Raw genomic sequence first — 10448 nt, forward strand, 5'->3', positions numbered from 1 at the left:
CTGTAAAGTGTAGTGACTGTATTTTGTGGGCAAAACACGGCAGCCAATTGCACACAGCAGTGTTCCACAAATAGTCGTGGATTTGAGTGACCAAATTATTATTTTTTAAAGTGATTATTATCCCCAGAAAGCGATCCACCAACTGGGTTCCTACTTGCTGCTGGTAAACAAAGGCGTGTGTACGGATTAAGAAAACTTGCCCAAGGTTTTGCCCTGACCTGCCTGGGAATCGAACCGGGGTCCTCTCGCTTGCGAGGTGAGTGCTCTGACCACTAAGATAGAGGATTCCATGATATAATAATAATATAATAATCCTTGCATTTGATATAGCGCATTATCACGTCTTCAAGACGTCTCAAAGTGCTTCATAGAATGAAGTGAATTGACTGCATGTTTTGTGGGCAAAATGCAGCAGCCAATTGCTCACAGCAGTGATCCACAAATAGTCATAGATTAAGTGATCAAATTATTATTTGATGAAGGGACTATTACCCCGGAAAAGTGATTCCACCAACAGACTAACCCAATAAGGGTTCCTACTTACTGCTAGGTAAACAGGTATGTGGAGTAAATAAACTTGCCCAACGTTTCGCCCTACTGGGAATCGAACCCAGGTCTCTTGCTTGTGAGGCGAGTGCTCTCACCACTGAGCTACAGGACTCCACTCCAATAATAATAATCCTGCTGGGAGAAAGAGTCTGAGAGGGAGCGAGAAAGTGTTTGAGAGGGAGTGTATGTGAGAGAGGAGGGAGTGTGAGAGAGAGTGTGCGAGAGGGAGTGGGAGAGAGAGTGTGCGAGAGGGAGTGGGAGAGAGAGGAAGAGAGTATGTGAGAGAGGGAGTGGGAGAGAGAGGAAGAGACTATGTCAGAGAGGGAGTGGGAGAGAGAGTGTGAGAGGGAGTGGGAGAGAGAGGAAGAGAGTATGTCAGAGAGGGAGTGGGAGAGAGAGGAAGAGAGTATGTGAGAGAGGGAGTGGGAGAGAGAGGAAGAGAGTATGTGAGAGAGGGAGTGGGAGAGAGAGGAAGAGAGTACGTGAGAGAGGGAGTGGTAGAGAGAGGGAGAGAGTACGTGAGAGAGGGAGTGGGAGAGAGTATTGAGTGAGGGAGTGTGAGAGAGGAAGAGATTGTGTGAGAGGGAATGTGAAAGAGAGGGAAAGAGAGTGTGTGAGAGGGGGAGTGTGAGAGAGTGTGTGTGTGAGAGGGAGTGGGAGAGAGTATTGAGAGAGGGAGTGGGAGAGAGAGGGAGAGAGTGTGTTAGTGTCAGAGAGAAACAAGCGAACCTTGCAGATGGAGAAAGATTCCGAGGAGACAGAGAGTGCGGTGGCAACTCATGGGTTAATGGTTTCTGCTCGCTGTAAGTGAGTGAGAGAGAGATAGGAGAGAGACTGAGAGATAGTAGGAGAGAGCAGAGTGAGGGAGAGGGAGGGAGGGAGAGAGAGAAACAGCTTCCAGATCACCAGCTCATCAATGCTAGCGATCCTCAATCAATAGGAAGAGAGAGAGAGATACGGAGAGAACGCGACAGAGATAGAGACAAAGACACAGAGAGAGACAGACACACACACACAGACACATACCGAGAGAAACATAGAGAGAGAGAGAGACACACACACAGACACATACCAAGAGAGACACAGAGAGAGACACACACACACACAGCAGTGAGAGCTTCCCCAGCAAAACACCGTCAGCAACTCTCTGAGGCTCTCACTCACGCACACTCATTCACTCACACACAGACCCAAAAACACACACACTCACAGACACAGAGACCCCCCCACCCCCCACACACATAGACACTGATAGACACACAGACACTCTGACATAGACATACAAATACTCACACACTGACACAAACACGCACACAATCTCACATACCCAGAGAGACACACAAACACTCACATACACTCACAGACAGACAGACAGAGACATACACATAGATACTGACAGACTCTCCCACACTCACACACAGACACAGATACACACAGACACACATACACAGAGACACTCACAGACACACACATATATACACATACGCAGTGACACAGACACACAGACAGACACAAACACAGATACACACACACAGTAACATACGGCTTTGGGTGAGGATTTGACGGAGAAAGAGAAAGACTGAGCTTTGGGGCTGAGATCAATAAGTGCTGATCTCACAGAAATGAAGCAACAACACAGCCCGTCCTGAGAGGCTGCAGTGAGAGAGAAAGAGAGAGAGAGTGAGGCAGTGTAACTGCACAGAGACAGATAGACAGACACAGCACAGCGCCCTTCACACAGGATAGCGTCCCAGATCGCTTGACAGTGGTGGAGTGCGATGCCAAGCGGGTGGTGTGGGGCAGGTGACCGTAGCCACGGTCGAAGAGGAAGGTTCTCAGGCGCGACCTGAAGATGGGGAAGGAGGGGGCGAGGCGGAGGGAGGGATAGAGGGAGAGACTGACATTGTTTTGCGGCGCAATGGCTGAAAATGCAGATACTGATGGGGGAACGGAGTGAACGAGGGATGTGCTGGAGGCTGGAGCCAGTCGAGGGGAGGCAGTAAGTTGTGGGCTCAGTCTGTCAGAGGTTGAGAGGTGTGGGGCCTGAAGGGATTTGAAAGCGAGTGTGAGGATCTTCAAATCAATCCAGAGAGAGAGGAAGACAGAGACACACAGAGAGAGAGTATCAAGTGTATTAATAATAAGTCTTGCATTTGATACAGTGCCTTATCATGTCTTCTAGACGTCTCAAAGTGCTTCCCAGGATTCACTGTGAAGTGGAGTGACTGTGGTTCAGCACTCACCTCTGAAGGTGCTGTATAAAGACAGGTGGTTATTTCGTAGGAAACCAACTGTGCACAGCAATGTCCCCACAAACAGCGAGCGAGCAATTTTATCTGTCGACCTGGATACTGGAAGAGAGAAACTCTCTTGTCTTCCCCTCCACCCTCTCCCCACACCCCCCCCCCCCCCCCCCACCACTGATATTGATGGCTTAACGGCTCATACTACCACTAATAATCCTTGCATTTGTCACAGCACTTTATCAGATTGTGGAGACGTCTCAAAGTGCTTCACAGAATATACTGTAAAGGGTAGTCACTGTGTTTTCTGGGTGAAAAGTGGCAGTCAATTATGCATTTTTGTTTAATAATAATTCATTTTTAATAACAATAATTTGCAAATGTCAATTCATGATTAAAGTTTATTATTAAAATTATTTAGTAAAAAGAATCAATGATAATTATTAATATTTTGTTAAATAATTAATTTGAATAACAATTGTTATTTTATGAATAGAACATTTGTAAATTACATTAAAATTAACTTACAATTCTTAATTTAAATGATAGTTTTGGTTAATAATGAATATATATTTTTAATAATTGTAATTTGTACATTTTTTAATAATAATCTGTAAATTATTAAATTATTAAATTAATTATCAACATAAATCATTTTTATTAAATTTATTTATTAAAAATTCATAGAATTATACAGCACGGAAGGATGCCATTCGGCCCATCGTGTCTGTGCCGCTCTTTGAAAAAAGCTTTTCCAAATCAATCTCACCACCAGCTCCTCCCCAAATAATAATCTATTTCTCTCTTAAAAGCTGTTATCGAATCGGCTTCCACCAGCCTTTCACACAATGCATTCCAGATCCCAACAACTCGCTGTGTGAAAACATTTCTCCTCACCTGCTCTCTGTTTCTTTTAACAGCTATTTTAACTCGGTGCCCTCGGGTTACCGACCCACCCGCCAGTGGGAATAGTTTCTCCTTGTTCACCCTATCGAATCCCCTAATCATTTTGAAAACTTCTATTAAGTCTCCTCTTAACCTTCGCTGCTCCAAGGAGAATAATCCGAGCTTCTTGAGCCTCTCCTGAAGTCCCTCATTCCTGGTACCATCCTGGTTAATCTCCTTTGAACCCTCTCCAATGCCTTGACATCCTTCCTAAAGTATGGGGCCCAGAACTGAACACAGTCTCCAGCTGAGGCCTAACCATTTTCCCAGTCTGTCTATGTTCTCTTGCAGTCTGCTACTATCCTCTTCACTGTTTACTACTCTTCTTAGCTTAGTATCATCTGCAAATTGCCAAAATAATCAATGATAATTGTAATATTTTTGTTTACTAATAATCTTTTTAAATGATTAGTTTGTAAATGCACACATTAAAATTAATTATTAGTAAAATGATTTATTACAAAATAATTATTAATAATATGTTGTTTAATAATTCTTTTTTAATAATAATAGAGAACATTCTATAATATCATGGCTGATCTGTAAGACAACTCCAATTACCCACCACTAACCTAATAAACATATATCCACCTCAGTCTGTGAATGGATCCAGCATCCACAGCCTTTTGAGGGGGAGAGTTCCAGATTTCCACTAGCCTTTGTGAGAAAAAACTGCCTCCTGATTTCATTCCTGAATGGCCTGGCTCTAATTTTAAATGATGTTCTCTTTTTCCAGACTCCCCCACCCACCAGAGGAAATAGTTTCTCTGTATGTATCCTATCGAATACCTTTATTATTTTAAACACCTCAATCAGATCAACCTTGACCTCGTGAACTCAAGGGATTACAGACCAAGTTTATGCAACCTGTCCTCTTAATTTAACCCTTTAAGCCCTGGTATAATTCAACAACAACTTGCATTTATATAGCAATTATTATTATATAGCGCCCTTCACACAGGTCCCAGAGCACTTGACAGTGGCGGAGCATGATGCTGAGCTGGTGGGGGTGGGAAAAGGGGGGTATCGTTTGTAGGCATGGTCAAATAGGAAGGTAATGAGGGGCCAATGCAGATGGATAGAGGAATAGTGTTCCTGTGCATGGTGTAGCTGGGGATATCAGCAAAGAGGGCATTTGAAAAGTCGAATCGGGCTGTGATGAACACATGGACGAGGGTTTCGGCTGCATTTGGGATAAGGTACAGTCAGAGGTGGGCAATGTGGCGGAGGTGGAGGAAGGCGGTCCTGGTCAGGGATTGGATGTGGGGAAGGAAGGACAGCTGTGGGTTGAACCCAATGCCTAGGTTGTGCACTGGTTCAGTAAGCTTGAGGGATAGACTGGGGAGGTTGAGGAGGTCAGAGCTGTAGAATAGAAGACGTTGATGGGAGCCAATGAGTATGGCTTCTGTCTTGTCATATTGAGTTGTAGGAAGTTTTTTCTCATCGAGGCCCTGGTGTCCGCCATTACGTGCCTAATTATTCTATATTGGTGAGACCCTTGTATCAGTGGCTCACTAAATTAGAAGGATTGGAGAGTTTGAAAGACTCTGACCAACTGCAGGTGGATGTGGAGAAACTGCAAAGCACCATTTTGCAGGGCTACCTGCTAGAACTTAGAACGAGCGGTAAAATTTAACAGTATCTCTGCAGGTGGGAGAAAATTCTTCTATAGCAAGAGTGGGAATTGCTACTTCTCAAATATATCAATTTTGAATTCTCCCAAGCGCCAAGAAAATTTTACTTGGAAGAGCGTACTCTCTGCTGTTACTATGGTTTTAGCTAAAATAGGAATTTAGCGTAGCATGAAGGGAAAATTACATTCTCATTAGCATGTGTCAGCATTAAATCTGCAGCGCAGGGAAAAGGTAAAAGCCAAAAGGCTGTAAGATCAAGAAGGACTTGGTGGGAGAGATGCTTACAGGACTCCCACAGTTGAGTTCCTTACTAAAAAAAGAGATTGACTTGGATTTCCAGGGTCTATTACCTGAAACCAAACCCCCAGAGGAAGTGCATCCTTGAGGTTTGGTGAATGGGTTGGTGATTGCATACTGTGACGACTCTTCGCAGGAGTTAGATAAAACTTCTCCCATCGAGCACAAAGGCAGTAATTGGTAGTGATCCTGCCTGTGAGTGTGCAGAGCCTACACTGACAATTTGATAAATTGGAGAACTGGACTATTCACAGGGGGAAACCCTTTGTCCACAGAGCAATTTGGCAGCAGGTTTGGGAGGAGAAGGAGGCAAAGACCCTAATCCAAGTGTGGCAAACTCTGAGCCATCAAAAAGATGGTATCCATAATTATGATAATAACCGTGCAGACTTGCCGGCGTGCTCTATGTGCTATTTAAATGAACCGCAGCATCAGTTTCTGTAATTGGGATGGTAGATTGTACATATAAATCAGACCCTGAACTAACACAGCTCACGACCAACAGGGCAGCTGAAAAACATTGCCCGACTCTGCCACTGCCTCACCCCTCAGGTCGACGAAACCCTCATGCATGCCACCTTTCATACCAGAGTAACTGAAATGTCCTCCTTTTTCCTTGACCGAGGATTCCCATCCACTTTGGTAGACAGAGCCCTTGACCAGACAGAGATGTCTATTTCCCGCAACTCTACCCTAACCTCTTTCTCCTCATCCCAGAACTGTTTTAGGGTCCTCCTAGTCCGCCCCACCAGCCTCAACATGCAACAAATAATTCTCCGCCATTTCCAGAACCTCCAGTGTGATCCAACCATCAAACATATCTTTCTCTCCCCTCCTCTTCTCAGCATTCCGAATGGACCTTTCCCTCCGTGACTCCCTGGTTCATTCCTCCATCACCACCAACAGTTGTTCTCCTCCCCCTGGCACCTTCCCATGGCAGCACAGGAGATGCAACACCTGCCCTTTCACCTGCTCCCATACCACTATTCCAGGGCCCCAAACACTGTTTCACGTCGGGACGTCCTCCCGGTGTGAAAGGTGCTATACAAATGTAATCTTGTTGTTGTTCTTGTTTTTAAGTGGGACAGCGATTTACATGTAATGCCACCAATGTAATTTACTGCATTCGTTGCTCACAATGTGGTCTCCTTTACACTAGGGAGACCAAACGCAGATTGGGTGACTGATTTGCCGAACACCTCCTGTCTGTCTGCGAGCACAACCCTGAGCTTCCAGTTTCTTGCCACTTCAACTCTTCCTTCCACTCGCACTCTAACCTCTCCATCCACGGTCTCCGACATTGTTCCAATAAGCCACAGTCCAAGCTCCAGGAACAGCACCTTATCTATCTGCTGGGGACATTACAGCCCTCTGGCCTCAATATTGATTTAAATAATTCCAGACATTCCTTCCATTGCCCCACAAATCCTTTTCTCCAACTCCAAGTGCAAGGAAATGTTGCATTTTTTTATGCCCAAAATTGGGATGACCTTCAATGCTGCTTCTGCCCTTGGAACTGCCACCTCAACCCCACTTCCCCCTCTGGCCTCTACTCAACAACGAAATTACATTTTCACGTCAGGAGATGTCCTAATGCCCTAAACAGTTGGGGATAAGGATCTGATCGTGGGGGGCAAGGTTGGGATGATGGAGGGCAGAGAGGTATGAGGGCGGCTGAAGGCACGTTTGAAAAGGAAAGTCTTGAGTCGTGCCTTGAAGGGAGGGAGCAAGGCTAAGGGATTGTGGGATGGAGTTCTAAAGGGTGGGGGCAGAGTGGCTGAAAGCCTGGCCACCGAGGGTAGGGTGGATTGGGCAGGAGACATGGAACAGGCCAGAGCCGGCTGAGTGGAGGGAGCGGACAGGTGATAGAGAGGTAGAAAGGGGCAAGGCCGTGGAGGGCCTTGAAAATGAGGATGAGGATTTTGAACTCTATCCTCTGACGGATGGGGAGCCAGTGGAGCCAGACGAGGGTGGGGTGATGGGGTCACGAACCCTGTGGGAGAGGACACAAGCTTCACAGTTACTTGCTAAGGCCCCTCACATGAGGACCTGGATTAAACAGCTGGTGTTGAGTAACCCTGGTACGCAGCATTGGATTGGATCTCGAGAACATCAAGGTGGCTGACCAAATTTGTGACGAACTTCCTTGGAGCGTGGTGGTGGGGCGGGAGTGGTAAGTGGGGTCTCCTTGGAGCTGAACTAGTTCCAAGGTGACATGCCTGGCATCAGAATATCTAAATTGAGACAGCCCTCTGTGGCGGTTTTGGTTATCCGGTTCGTGAGCCAGGTGGATCCAGAGTATTCCAGGGCACGGTTGATGATAGAATAGCCCAGCCTGGCTCATTGGCATGATCTGGAAGGGAAGATCAGTCACTGGGGGTGGCAGGGAGTCATCCCACTCAGCTCCTCTTAACCCAGCAAACCAAAGCTCTAACAGACAGAGTGGTCCTAGCTAGACAAGCAGTGGGAAAGCTTACCAGACAGCAATATCAATGGTAAGCTGTGCAGTTTTATCTGATTAGACTTCAGCAATTACCTCAACACACATTCTGGGCTCCCCAGTCCTTGGCTTCTGCCAATTTGTGTTGAATACTTTCTGGAATGAGCCAAGCAGGGAGAGAGTGCACATTCCATTCCAACAATCTGTCACTGGGATTTCCATGTGTGGGTGGGATGTGTGGAATTCTCAGCTTGGTTTAGATACTCCTAAGAAGGTGATGGGTTTCCACATGTGGCTGACATAAAAAAAAGTCCCTCAAGAAATAACGGATTATTCAAAAGGATACAGCTACCTTACCTCCTGCAGGTGGAAAGCATAGACAGTGAGACCACGGCCATCAACAGCTGATCTTGGGAGCTGTGCCTTACCCCCTGCAGGAAGGTTTCAAAAAGGAGGTGTAGGACAGCTATGATTTACTTTAGGTAAGATATAGATTTTTGTACTGATAAGTACAAACAGATGTTTAAGAATAAAGTATTACAAAGGATAATTGTTAAACAGTAAAGAAATACAAAGGAAATACGCTTCCTCATCTCCCTCTTCTACCGCATCACTCTCCCCTCTTCCAAACCCATCACCCTTTTTTTCCACCATGGAAGAAGTTCCTCACAAATGCCCTCTCTTCCTAGGACCTCCTCTCCCTCTGGTCTTCCACTCGCAGCTATCCTGATGCAGCCATCAAGCTGATCAATCATCTCTCCACAACCTTCAATTCCCTGGCTCCCCTGAAATCCAGGATGGTTTGTGTGCATGCGTTTCTGTGTGTGTGTGTGTGCGTGTGCGCGTGTGTGTCTATATACTGTTATACTGTCGCCCACAAATATACAGTCAATTCACTTTACAGTGTGTTCTGTGAAGCGCTTTGGGACGTCCTCCCGACGTGAAAAGCGCTATATCAAATGCAAGGATTATTATTATTATTATTATTATATCCAAATAGTTTGATATTAACAGTGAGCATCTCAAAATAGTCTGATATAGTATGTGTGTGTTTGTGTGTCTGTCTCTATGTATCTATGTTTGGCCTTTCAGCACCTTGGGATGTCCTCTTGATGTGAAAGGCGCTATATAAATGTAATCTTGTTGTGTGCATCTATGCATGTGTGTCTCTGTGTTTGTGAGTTTCTGTGTGTCTTTGTGTATTTGTATCTGTGTGCGTGTATGTCTTTATGTGTGTTTCTCTGTGTAAGTGTGTCTATCTACTGATATTAACAGTGACAACCTCTATCTAGTCTGATATTAACAATGCCACTGCCACATATTGATATTAACAGTGAGCTCCTTTATATAGTGCGTGTTTGTGCGTCTGCATGGATGTGTGCCTGTGTGTATCTGTGTCGGTGTGTGTGTGTTTGTGAGTTTCTGTGTGGCTTTGTATGTTTGTGTGTGTGTCTATGTCTGTGATTCTATGTGTGCATATCATAAAAATCATAGAATCATACAGCACAGAAAGAGGCCATTCGGCCCACCGTGTCTGTGCCAGCTCCTAAAAGAGCTTCCAACTCAATGCCACTGGCCCTCTTTCTCTCCATAGCCCTGCAATCCTATACTCCCCAAATACCCACCTACCTCTCTCTTAAAAGTTGTTATTGAATCGGCTTCCACTGCCCTTTCAGATAATGCATTCCAGATCCCAACAACATTTTTCCTAACCTATCCTCTGTTTCTTTTAACAACTATCTTAAATTGGTGTCCTCGGGTTACTGACCCACATGCCAATGGAAACAGTTTTTCCCGGTTCAACCTATGAAATCCTCTCATGATCTTGAAAACCTCTATTAAATCCCCTCTTAATCTTCTCTGCTCTAGGGAGAATAATCCTAGTTTCACTAACCTCTCTTCATAGCTAAGATCCTTCATTCCTGGTACCATCCTGGTAAACCTCCTTTGCACCCTCTCCAATGCCCTAACATCTTTCCTAAAGTGCGGTGCCCAGAACTGAACCCAGTCTCCAACTGAGACCTAACCAGCATTTTATAAATACTCAGCATAACTTCCTGACTTTTGTATTCTATGCCCCTATTTATAAAACCTAGTATCCCGTATTCTTTTTTAACAGCTTTATTACCTGTCCTGCCACCTTCAGATTTGCTTATGTAGACTCCCAGGTCTCTCTGTTCATTAGCCCCCTTTAAGATTGTGCCATCTGGTTTATACTGCCTCTCCTCATTCTTCCTACCAAAATGCAACACTTCTCCACATTAAACCTCATCTAACACATTTCTGCTCATTTTACCAATCTGCCTAAGTCGTCTTGGAGTCTGGTGCTATCCTCCTCAC

The sequence above is a fragment of the Callorhinchus milii genome, unplaced genomic scaffold (assembly GCF_018977255.1).
Source record: "Callorhinchus milii isolate IMCB2004 unplaced genomic scaffold, IMCB_Cmil_1.0 Scaffold175, whole genome shotgun sequence".
In the NCBI taxonomy this organism is placed as follows: domain Eukaryota; kingdom Metazoa; phylum Chordata; class Chondrichthyes; order Chimaeriformes; family Callorhinchidae; genus Callorhinchus; species Callorhinchus milii.